This window comes from Bos indicus, chromosome 16, assembly GCF_029378745.1.
Source record: "Bos indicus isolate NIAB-ARS_2022 breed Sahiwal x Tharparkar chromosome 16, NIAB-ARS_B.indTharparkar_mat_pri_1.0, whole genome shotgun sequence".
Lineage (NCBI taxonomy): Eukaryota > Metazoa > Chordata > Mammalia > Artiodactyla > Bovidae > Bos > Bos indicus.
The window spans coordinates 34,294,979-34,308,068 of NC_091775.1; the positions used below are offsets into that span (position 1 = coordinate 34,294,979).

At 38.4% G+C, this 13,090-nt stretch overlaps 1 protein-coding gene across 5 annotated transcripts in view; it reads left to right on the top strand.

The window, feature by feature from the left end:
* Positions 1-13,090, top strand: part of AKT3 (AKT serine/threonine kinase 3) — a 281,775-nt gene that overhangs the window by 36,154 nt on the left and 232,531 nt on the right. The window lies entirely within an intron of this gene.

A 13,090-nucleotide genomic window follows, 5' to 3' on the forward strand; every position in this document is an offset into this window, starting at 1 on the left:
GTCGGAGCTTCCCAGGTGGCACTAGTGGTAAAGAACCTGCCTGCTGATACAAGACTTGTAAGAGACACAGGTTCCATCCCTGGGTTGGGAAGATCCCCTGGAGAAGGGAATGGCTATCCACTCCAGTATTCTTGCCTGGGAAATCCTGTGGACAGAGGAGCCTCGTGGGGTCACAGTTCATGGGGTCACAAAGAGTTGGATATGACTGAAGCGACAGCATGCACTCACATGGGCTAGATACTGAAGAAAAGAACAGTGAACATAGATAACATACTTTATTAAGGAAAAAAGTGGCTTATTTAAATTTTATAATAGCTTTGTAGTTGCAAAATAAAATTAATTGCAACTATAAGATCAATTAAGGTGTTAGTATACCAGTGACTTTTGAGTAGTCTAGATAGTAAAGAAACTTCTTCAACTTTGTTTAATTTGGTGTTTCTGAAACTTGTTACCTATTTTACCCCTTTTCCTCCCTCACTGAACCCATTTTGGAGATAATAGTATATTAGTCAGAGAAGGCAATGGCAACCCACTCCAGTACTCTTGCCTGGAAAATCCCATGGACAGAGAAGCCTGGTAGGCTGCAGTCCACGGGGTTGCTAAGAGTTGGACACGACTGAGCGACTTCACTTTCACTTTTCCCTTTCATGCATTGGAGAAGGAAATGGCCACCCACTCCAGTGTTCTTGACTGGAGAATCCCAGGGATGGGGGAGCCTGGTGGGCTGCCGTCTATGGGGTCGCACAGAGTCGGACACGACTGAAGTGACGCAGCAGCAGCAGCAGCAGCAGTATATTAGTAGGTTTGTTTAATTGGAAGTGAACAATATTAGGTTAACCGTGTGATGTTTGTAGGGCAGAAACGATTGCATATTAGCATTTTATAGTTCATCTGATATTAATTGGACTGCTGTGTCCTGGTTCGGCTAGGACCGTTTCTGGTTTATGCCCTGTTGCTCCAGTGGTGTTATTTATAGTCTTTCTCAGAAGTGCCCTGGTTTGGATGATAAATTATATGGTGCTCCTCTAGCTGACACTTTTGAACCACTTAAATGCTAGATAGCATTCTAATCATTTGATATATATTAACTCAGTCCTCATGACAACCCTGTGAGGTTGGTACTGTATTATCTTTTCTTTTTTAAAGATGAATGACATGAGGTACAGAGAATTTTAAGATTACACACCTAGTAAGTCATGGACTCAGGATTCAGATGCAGGCACACTGGTCCTAAGGACCAGCCATTATGCTTTGTTGTGACACAACGATGCTCTGTGAAGATGCTTAAGGGAAGAGAGGGGAGGGCAGAGCTCTGGAGAATACTGCCAGTTAAAAGCAAGTAAAGGGAACAGAAACTTGGAGGTATGGCAGATAAGGGACTAAAAGGAAGCAACTTTAAGTCATACAAAATACAGTTTGGTGAATTTGATTTATTTCCTCTAATTATCTTCATCCTCTTTTTAACCAGAAAGAGATATGTTCCTTTTCATTGTTTAGTAAATGCCCCAAAGTACTAGTCTGAGAATCCCAAGATCCTCATTCAAGAGGTCTTAAGTTGGGACCCAGAAAAATTAGTTTATTTATCCATCAAATGCTTATTGACTGCTTTCCTAACATTTTCTTATGACCACAGTGTGTCAGTGATGTCAGAAGGTGACTCTTCTGCCTACTCTCTAATTGAAGGATAGAGATAATAAAATAAGTAAATAGGATAATTTAATCAGCAGTAAGTGCTACAAAGAAAGTATGGTGTGTACTAGAGTTAACCTGATAGGGGAGAGAGATGACTGCAGATCATGATCTTGGAAGGGATCTTTCAGGAAGTAACTTTTTTTTTAAACCTTGCTTTTAAAAAATTATATTTTAAAACAGTGGTAAAATCTACATAAGATAAAATTGACCATTATAAGCATACAGTTGAGTGGCATTAAGTGCATTCACATTGCTGTACAACTATAACCACTATCTCCAGAACTTTTATAAAACTGAAACTTTGTACAGTTCGTCCCTTCCATATCCAGAGTTCCATGTATTTGCCCAATTGCAGGCTGAATATTTTTTAGGAAAAAAAAAAGAAAAAGATTTCAGAAGGTTCCTAAAAGTAAAGCTTGAATTGGCCTTGTGCTGGCAGCTGTTGGCATAGCATGTATGTTGTTTTAAATATTGTAAGTAATCTGCCAAGAGTTTTGCCAAGAGAATGCACTGGTCATAGTACACACCCTCTTCCAACAACACAAGAGAGGACTCTACACATGGACATCACCAGATGGTCAACACTGAAATCAAATTGATTATATTCTTTGCAGCCAAAGATGGAGAAGCTCCATATAGTCAGAAAAACAAGACCGGGAGCTGACTGTGGCTCAGATCATGAACTCCTTATTGCCAAATTCAGACTTAAATTGAAAAAAGTAGGGAAAACCACTACACCATTCAGGTATGACCTAAATCAAATCCCTTATGATTATACAGTGGAAGTGAGAAATAGATTTAAGGGACTAGATCTGATAGACAGAGTGCCTATAGACAGAGTGCCTGATGAACTATGGACGGAGGTTCGTGATATTCTACAGGAGACAGGGATCAAGACCATCCCCATGGAAAAGAAATGCAAAAAGCAAAATGGCTGTTTGTGGAGGCCTTACAAATATCTGTGAAAAGAAGAGAAGTGAAAAGCAAAGGAGAAAAGGAAAGATATAAGCATCTGAATGCAGAGTTCCAAAGAATAGCAAGAAGAGATAAGAAAGCCTTCCTCAGAGATCATTGCAAAGAAATAGAGGCAAAAACAGAATGGGAAAGACTAGAGATCTCTTCAAGAAAATTAGAGATACCAAGGGAACATTTCATGCAAAGATGGGCTTGATAAAGGACAGAAATGGTATGGACCTAACAGAAGCAGAAGATATTAAGAAAAAGTGGCAAGAATACACAGAAGAACTGTGCAAAAAAGATCTTCACTACCCAGATAATCATGATGGTGTGATCACTGACCTAGAGCCAGACATCCTGGAATGTGAAGTCAAGTGGGCCTTAGAAAGCATCACTACGAACAAAGCTAGTGGAGGCGATGGAATTCCAGTTGAGCTATTTCAAAGCCTGAAAGATGATGCTGTGAAAGTGCTGCACTCAATATGCCAGCACATTTGGAAAACTCAGCAGTGACCACAGGACTGGAAAAGGTCAGTTTTCATTCCAATCCCAAAGAAAGGCAATGCCAAAGAATGCTCAAACTACTGCACAATTGCACTCATCTCACACGCTAGTAAAGTATTGCTCAAAATTCTCCAAGCCAGACTTCAGCAATATGTGAACCGTGAACTTCCTGATGTTCAAGCTGGTTTTAGAAAAGGTAGAGGAACCAGAGATCAAATTGCCAACATCCACTGGCTCATTGAAAAAGCAAGAGTTCCAGAAAAACATCTATTTCTGCTTTATTGACTATGCCGAAGCCTTTGACTATGTGGATCACAATAAACTGTGGAAAATTCTGAAAGAGATGGGAATACCAGAGCACCTGACCTGCCTCTTGAGAAACCTATATGCAGGTCAGGAAGCAACAGTTAGAACTGGCCATGGAACAACAGACTGGTTCCAAATAGGAAAAGGAGTATGTCAAGGCTATATATTGTCACCCTGCTTATTTACTTATACACAGAGTACCTCATGAGAAACGCTGGGCTGGAAGAAGCACAAGCTGGAATCAAGATTGCAGGGAGAAAGATCAATAACCTCAGGTATGCAGATGACACCACCCTTATGGCAGAAAGTGAAGAGGAACTAAAAAGTGTCTTGATGAAAGTGAAAGTGGAGACTGAAAATGTTGGCTTAAAGCTCAACATTCAGAAAACTAAGATCATGGCATCTGGTCCCATCACTTCATGGGAAATAGATGGGGAAACAGTGGAAACACTGTCAGACTTTATTTTTTGGGGGCTCCAAAATCACTGCAGTTGGTGACTGCAGCCCTGAAATTAAAAGACGCTTACTCCTTGGAAGGAAAGTTATGACCAACCTAGATGGCATATTCAAAAGCAGAGACGTTACTTTGCCAACAAAGGTCCGTTTAGTCAAGGCTATGGTTTTTCCAGTGGTCATGTATGGATGTGAGAGTTGGACTTTGAAGAAAGCTGAGTGCTGAAGAATTGATGCTTTTGAACTGTGGTGTTGGAGGAGACTCTTGAGAGTCCCTTGGACTGCATGGAGATCCAACCAGTCCATTCTGAAGGAGATCAGCCCTGGGATTTCTTTGGAAGGAATGATGCTAAAGCTGAAAACTCCAGTACTTTGGCCACTTCATGCGAAGAGTTGACTCATTGGAAAAGACTCTGATGCTGGGAGGGATTGGGGGCAGGAGGAGAAGGGGACGCCAGAGGATGAGATGGCTGGATGGCATCACCGACTCGATGGACGTGAGTTTGAGTGAACTCCGGGAGTTGGTGATGGACAGGGAGGCCTGGCATGCTGCAGTCATGGGGTCGCAAAGAGTCTGTCACGACTGAGTGACTGAATTGAACTGAAGTAATCTGCAGATGATTTTAAGTAAACAGGAAGGTGTGTATAGGTTGTATGCAAGTACTTTGTCATTTTATGTAAGGGGTTGAACATCCACAAACTTTGGTATCCACAAGGGTCCTAGAACCCTGTGGATACCAAGGGAGGACTATACTCTTTAAAACAGTAACTCTCTGTCTCCCCCTGAATGAGAATTAGAGCAGGAATCAGAAATAGCTGACTTTTTGAAATCAGAAAGCAGATGGACAGGCAGTAAGTGGTTAGCAGAAAGGAAAGCTTACAGTACCTGCAGGTGCACAATGCCTGTAAGAGGTGTGATGCAGTTGCCCCTTTAACAGCACAGGGGACCCCCAGGCAGTCCCAGCTTCACATGTAAGTTTACAATCTTGACTTCCATATGTGGTGTTCTATATCCACACAGTCAACCAACTATGGATCATGTAGTACATATTTTGTGAAAAAATCTGTGTATAAGTGGATCTATGCAGTTCAGCTCATGTGATTCAAGGGTCGTCTGTACTGTATCTCTCTGCTCCCAAAAGGCTCAGCCTTGGGAAGCTCCAGACATTAAGAAAATCGAGATCAGAAGTGGAGCAGAAAACAGGGAGACTGGTTAGAAAATATGTGCGCTTATAGGTGGAATCCTTAGGTTCTCTCCCTTTGTATCCTGTTGGTAAGTGACTCCCTTCACCACCAACCTGGTCTCAGTAGACCAAGATATATTGTTTATAATATTGAAGAAGTACCTGCGTTTTAAAACCAGGAGCAGTGGATGGCTGATTATTTAAAACAGGAAAGTTAAGGGAAATCGGTATCCAAACTCTGAAACTCTTAACTTGGCTTCCCTTCGTCTATCTAGCTCATATTCTGCAGCTGTCTTCAGGTACTGGTAGGCTCACCCACAATAAATTCCATCTGTTGACCAGCCCTGTTCCCTCACATAGATCTTTCAATTTTGTTTTTTCAGAACCTTATTCTTAACTATGAACTAATAATCCAAGACCATCAGACATTTGGGGAAAACCTCCATTAAAAAAAAAAAAAGGTCAAAATAAGCAAACAGAAATAAAGAAGCGGAGGAGGGAAATGATACTTGAAGTATTGGGAGAAAACAGACACCATAGGGATCAAAAGAAGACCTTAAAAAAATCCTCTAATAGTATTATCAGAGAAGATACCCATCTCTCTAACCACTAAAATGATAGAGAAAGTAAAGAAAAACCCATGAGAATAAAGAGAGGGTAATGAGAGTGAAGAGAACTGGATGAAACATGACAGCAGACAGAAGATATCAAGAAGTTGAGAACCTGATGTAGATTTAGCAGAATTGGGAAAGCAGAAACTTAGTCCTGTGGTAGGATAGTTGTGCGATTAGAAATCGGTCTTCTTCAGTTACGTCCTTTGCTTTATTTGCACTACTGGTTCTTATTTTTTGAGTGGGATACTCTTGATTGAAGCTGTTCATGGGTTAACCACCAGGGGAAAAATCAGAATTTTCAAAATATAGTTTTTGTTTTCATATGGTTCTCTTAAGTGGTTATGCATTGCACCCTTCTCCCTGTTGTTTGTGAATCATAATTTTATAGGAATGGATAACTGATGCTTTTTTGGGTGCCAGTGACATGGGATTGAAAAGGATGCTCAAAAGAAAATACAAACAATATTCAGCTAAGAATGTGTTCTAAAGTTTGCTCATAAAGTAGTTATTTAAATCTTGGTACTTTCTTTTAAAATGATGTAATACATGGTCATTAGGTTCTCAGACTAAACTTTAAAAAACTTATCAACAATTAAATGGGCATTGGTGAGTGCTCCAGGAGACTGAACTGCTTTGTGTAATATTTTCCTATGAAAAATTATTTTCTTGTGGCTAAAGTGGCTATATGGATTTGGAATCATGAAGACTTGAATTCAAATACTGCCTCTGCCATTTTTATGCTTTGTAACCTCGAATAAGTTATTGTTTCCTAATCTAAGTAGAATCTAAATCAGTAAAATGAGATTAATAATATACTGCTCAGAGGGTAGTTGTAATGATTCAATGAAATTAGAATAGATAACTCACTCAACCTAGCTCCTGGACCCTATAGGGTCAGTGAATATTAGTGGTTTCCTTCACTTTTCCCCTTCTGTGCTATGTAGTAAGATGAAACATTAAGGAGGGACTTAAGGGAAGTGTGTGTCGAGTGAAGGTATGTTAACATTTTTTAAAAAGAATTCCTGTATTTTTAAAATTTTGCCTTATTTGCTACACATGTTTTCCTTGTCACTTGATATACTTGCTATTTTAATACTGCAGAAAGAGTTTAGGAGTGAGACTCAGGAAATCCAAGGTCTAGTCCGCTTCCTTACTGACTAGATGAATGATGGCTGTGAATGTTACTTCGCCGCTTTGGGTCTCATGTCTGATTTGAAAAGTGAAAGTGTTTTATTATAAGACATCCAGAAATCTGTTGCTGCTCTAACATTATATGATCTTGTGATCTCTGGGGCTGAAGTTATCTTTTTTTGCCACCTGTGTTTTATGGGGTGTTAAGGCTTGGAAAAATGTGTTGTTGTAAACTCAATATAATGTGTTTGGAAGACTTGAGATTATTTGAAAGTAACCAGACTTCTAGCTGATGTTTGGCTTTTTCTTTGGAAAACAGTTCTGGCTATGAAACCTATTTTTGATTGGAAATGTACCAGGGGTAGCCACTGTTTTTCTTCCTACAGAGATAAGTGATCTCTCTTAGTGCTGTTTACATGAAGCTATCGCCCTTATGTTTTTCAAAGTCATATGGATTTTACCATCGCTCTTGTAAACCCTTTCCTCCTGACAGTTGTGGACATTCTTATTCCTAGCATGATTTGGGAGATGTGTGTGTATGTGTGTGTTTTAAATTGTATTTAATGTTTGTTATGCTAATTTTAGTTCAGCTCCCACCCCAGGCTAGATCTTGTTTCCATGGTGTTTTTTTCATAGTCTGAATTTATATATACATATATAAAATATATTTCTGATTTTATATCTTTTTTCCCCAATTGGATCGAAAGCTCTTGAAGGGTAGTGACCACATTTTTTTGCTGACTTTCGTCTCTAATGTCTGGCACATAATTGACATTCAGGATGTATTTTTTGAGAAAATGAATAAATTCATGTTTCTCAACAAATATTAAGTGAGTAGAAATATAGTGGTAAATAACTCAAAATAACTAGAATTAACAATAGCCTTTGCTATTGTTAATAAAAACTCAAAATACTTAACTAGAATTAACTGCAGCCTTTGCTTTTACAAAGCAGTGAATCTAAAAGGAAAGGAAAAAATCAAGGTGATTGTATAAATGACTTTTGTTATTGTTTGTGCAAGAACAGTGAACATTCCCTAGTACAGGAAGCAACTTTTAAAAACTGTTGGCAGAACTAAGAAGTCAGACTGTCCTTGACCCTTAGATCAAATGTTTTAGAGCCCAAGTTTCGTAAATCTTTGTCAGTTTGGAATAAACATTTTGACACAATGAAAGATTTATTCTGTAATTCTGATCCTTATAAACAAAGAACTTAACTAAATTTGCAGAAACAAAAAGCAAAAACTTTCTAATTTGTATTAGTTTCATTTTTAAAAAGTTCATTTCTTTTCAAGTGCATAATACTGTGAAGGGAGTGCAGCTGTATTAGTAGATAAACATGGTGATTCATTTGGCCCTGAGCTACCTAGTGAAGCCTGGAGGGGCTCCTTTTGTTCTTTCCCTCACCCAGCAGCATAATGTTTTTCTTCCTCTTCTCCTTATTGTGGGAAGGGGACTGGAATAAGTGACTATTTAGCTTTACCTGATTTGATTAAGAGGTAAGGGGGAAAGATTTCACTATTTACTTCTTTTTCTTCATCATTAACATACTGTGCTGTACTCTTCAGTCTCTTAAGTCATATCTGACTCTTTGTGACCCCATGGACTGCAGCATGCCTGGCTTCCCTGTCCTTCACCATCTCCTGGAATTTGCTCAGATTCATGTCCATTGAGTCCGTGATGCTATCTAACCATCTCATCCTCTGTTGCCCGCTTCTCCTTTTGGCTTCAATCTTTACCAGCATCTGGGTCTTTTCTAGTGAGTTGGCTCTTGGCATCAAATGGCCGAAGTATTGGAGCTTCAACTTTAGCATCAGTCCTTACATGAATGAATATTTATGGTTGATTTCCTTTAGGATTGACTGGTTTGATCTCCTTGCTGTCCAAGGGACTCTCAAGAGTCTTCTCCAACACCACAGTTCAAAAGCATCAGTTCTCCGCTCAGCCTTCTTTATGGTCCAACTCTCACATCCATACTTAACTACTGGAAAAACCGTAGCTTTGACTGTGTGACTTTTGTTGGCAAAATGATCTCTGCTTTTTAATATGCTGTGTAGGTTTGTCATGGCTTTCCTTCCAAGGAGCAGGCATCTTTTAATTTCATGGCTACAGTCATGGTCCACAGTGGATTTGGAGCCCAAGAAAATAAAATCTGTCATTGTTTCCACTTTTCCCCCTTCTATTTGCATAAAGCATATGCTTTTCATCCAGTGCACATACTTTACTGAGTATGTGGAGTAATAGTTTGCTGTTATATATTACTTCAGTTTTTATAAAGCCCTTTTGCTTGATGCTGTGTTTTGAATACTTTATTGTTATGAGTCAAAGGTGTTTTCAGGTGTGTTAATTTTGGAAGCAAAATACGCTTTTATCCAGTGGTATTGGGATAATATACTCATGATTAATTTATGGTAGAGATTTTATGAGCTGTATGAAGAACTTTTATAAGAAACATAGGATGATCCTTTGTATTTTGGAATATATTTTAGAAAAGGACCAATGTATGTGACTTTTATATAAATCCTCTAAGTAGTTGTGTATTTCAGTATACATTGTTTTCTGTGTGTTTCATATCACTTTCAGTTCAGTTCAGTCGCTCAGTCGTGTCCGACTCTTTGTGACCCCATGAATTGCAGCATGCCAGGCCTCCCGGAGTTCACCTAAACTCACGTCCATCGAGTCAGTGATGCCGTCTAGCCATCTCATCCTCTGTTGTCCCCCTCTCCTCCTACCCCCAATCCCTCCCAGCATCAGAGTCTTTTCCGATGAGTCAACTCTTTGCATGAGGTGGCCAAAGTACTGGAATTTCAGCTTTAGAATCAGTCCTTCCAAAGAACTCCCAGGACTGATCTCCTTTAGAATGGACTGGTTGGATCTCCTTGCAGTCCAAGGGACTCTCAAGAGTCTTCTCCAACACCACAGTTCAAAGCATCAATTCTTTGGTGCTCAGCTTTCTTCACAGTCCAACGCTCACATCCATACATGACCACTGGAAAAACCATAGCCTTGACTAGAAGGACCTTTGTTGGCAAAGTAATGTCTCTGCTTTTGAATATGCTATCTAGGTTGGTCATAACTTTGCTTCCAAGAAGTAAGCGTCTTTTAATTTCATGGCTGTAGTCATCATCTGCAGTGGTTTTGGAGCCCCCCAAAATAAAGTCTGACAGTGTTTCCACTGTTTTCCCATCTATTTCCCATGAAGTGATGGGACCAGATGCCATGATCTTAGTTTTCTGAATGTTGAGCTTTAAGCCAACTTTTTCACTCTCCTCTTTCACTTTCATCAAGAGGCTTTTTAGTTCCTCTTCACTTAGTGCATGGATTTGTTGCTGAGCTTTTCTTTTTTTTTTTCCTGTCCTTTTCATTTGATCTGTATGTTTGTTTTTGTGTCAGTACTGTACTGATTTGATGAGTGTAGCTTTATAGTGTAGTCTGAAGTCAGGGAGCCTGATTCCTCCAGCTCAGTTCTTTCTCAAGATTGTTTTGGCTACTTAGGGTCTTTTGTGTTTCCATACAAAATTTAAGATCATTTGTTCTAATTCTGTGAAAATTGCCATTGGTAATTTGATAGGAATTACATTTAATCTGTAGATTTCCTTGGATAATGTGATATTTTTTTAACAATTATTGCTTGTTCCAATCTGGAAACATGTTATCTTTCCATATGTTTGTGTCATCTTCAGTTTCTTTCACTAGTGTCTATAATGGGGGCATGGGTCTTTTGGCTCCTTAGGAAGATTTATTCCTAGCTATTTTTTTCTTTTGGATGTGATGGTAAATGGGATTGTTTCTTTCATTTCTCATTCTGATATTTCATTGTTAGTGTATAGAAATGCAACAGATTTCTGTATATTAATTTTATATCTTGCAACTTTACCTAATTTATTAATAAGTTGTAATGGGTTGCTTCTTGAGGATTTTCTATTGATATGCATAGTATTATGTCATCTGTAAACAGTGACAGTCTTACTTCTTTTCCAGTTTGATTGATTATATTTTTATATTCATCTGATTGCTGTGGCTAGGAATTCCAGAACTGTGTTGAATAAAAATGGCAAGAACAGTGTGTACATGGCAATCCCCAGTTCCTCTTCCCTATCCTTCCCCTCCCTGGTAAGCATAAGTTCATTCTCTAAATCTGTGAGTTTGTTTCTGTATTATAGATAAAATAATCTTTATCATTTTTTTAAGATACTGCATGTAAGCAATAGCATATGATACTTGTTTTTCTCTGTTTGACTTACTTTACTTAAGATGATAATCTCCAGGTTCATCCATATTGCTACAAATGGCATTATTTCGTTCTTTTTAATAGCTGAGTAATATTCCATTACATATATGTACCACATCTTTTTCCATTCGTCCGTTAATGGATATTTAGGTTGCTTCCTTCTTCATTTTTGTTAATGTGGTATATTACATTGACTGATTTGCTGATATTGAAAAGTTCTTGCATCTCTGGGACAAATGCAACTTGATCATGGTGTGTGATGTTTTAAAGGTACAATAAATTCTATGCATATGAAACTTCAAGTTGAGAACTTTCAAAATTGTGAACCTGTGTTCCATCAACATCAAGTGTGAGTGGAATTGCAGCTAGCTCTCCATTTCCTAATGCTGATGACCCTTCACCTCTACCATCTCCCACCTCCTGTACAATCCAGTCAGTAACTCTTCTTGCCTGTTCACTCGATGCCAGCCCCTGTATGCCAGCTGTCGTACTGTACTACTGTACTTCTCGAGGTATCGTACTGTAAGATTAAAAATGCTTTCTATATTTTTTGGTTTTGTTTTTTATATACTATTTGTTTGAAAAACATTGTAAATCTATTATAGTAGAGTATAGTATAACACATTGTGTTCGTTGGGTACCTAGGCCAACTTTGTTGGACGTAGGAGCAAATTGGACTTCCTTACCTATGTGCTCTCAGAACTGAACTCATTTGTGTGCAGCGGACTTGTTGGATTATGTGTGCTAGTATTTTGTTGAGAATTTTTCATCTGTGTTCATTAGTGATGCTGACCTGTAATTTTCTTTTTTTGTGACATCTTAGTCTGGTTTTAGTATCAGGGTTATGATAGCTTCATGGAATGAGGATAAAAGTTTTCCTTTTTCTGTGAATTTTTGGAATTGTTTCAGAAGGATAAGTGTTAATGCTTCTCTAAACGTTTGGTAGAATTTACTTGTGAAGCCATCTGGTTCTGGACTTTGGTTTGTTAGGTGTTTTTAGATTACTGATTGAATTGCATTACTGGTAATTGATCTGTTCATATTTTCTGTTCCTTCCTGATTCATTCTTGGGAGAGTATACCTTTCTAATAATTAGTCCATTTCTTCTAGATTGTCCATTTTATTGGTGTATAGTTGCTTGCAGTAGTCTCTTAGTGATCCTTTGTGTTTCCGTGCTGTCGTTTGTAGCTTCTTCTTTTTCATTTCTGTCTTGTTTGGTTTGGGCTCACTCAAATTTTTTCTTAATGACTCTGGCTAAAGGTTTATTGATATTGTTTATCCTTTCAGAGAACTGGCTTTTGGTTTTGTTGATTTTTTTTCTGTTGTTTTCGTAGTCTCCATTTCATTCATTTCTGCTCTTTATGATTTTTTTCCTTCCTTTGGGTTTTGTTTTCCTTTCTTTAGTTGCTTCAGGTTAGGTTGTGTATTTGTGACTTCTCTTGTTTCCTGAGGTAAACTTGTATTACTATGAATGTTCTTAGAACTGCTTTTTCTGTGTCCCATTGGTTTTGGGTTGTTGTGTTTGTATCTAGGTGTTTTGATTTCCTCTTTGATTTCTCCAATGACTCATTGGTTGTTTAGTAAGATACTATTTAGCCTCCATGCGTTTGTGGGTTGTTTTGCAGTTTTTTTCTTGTTGTTGATTTCTAATCGTATAGTGTTGTGGTCAGGAAAGGTGCTTGATTTGATTACTATTTCCTTAAAGCCACTACAGCTTGTTCTGTGGCCTAGCATGGGATCCATCCTAGAGAAAGTTGATGTGCAATTTAAAACAATGTGTATTCTGCCGCTTTTGGGTGGAATGGTGTCTCTGTATATCAATTAAGTCCGTTTGGTTTAATGTGTTATCTAAGGTAGGTGATTCCTTACTGTTTTTCTGTCTGGATGATCTGTCTATTGATATAAGTGGGGGTGTTAAAGTCCTTTACTATTATTGTATTATTGTTGATTTCTCCTTTTAATGTCTGCTAATATTTCCCTTATATATTGAGATACTCCTATGTTGGGTGCATGTATATT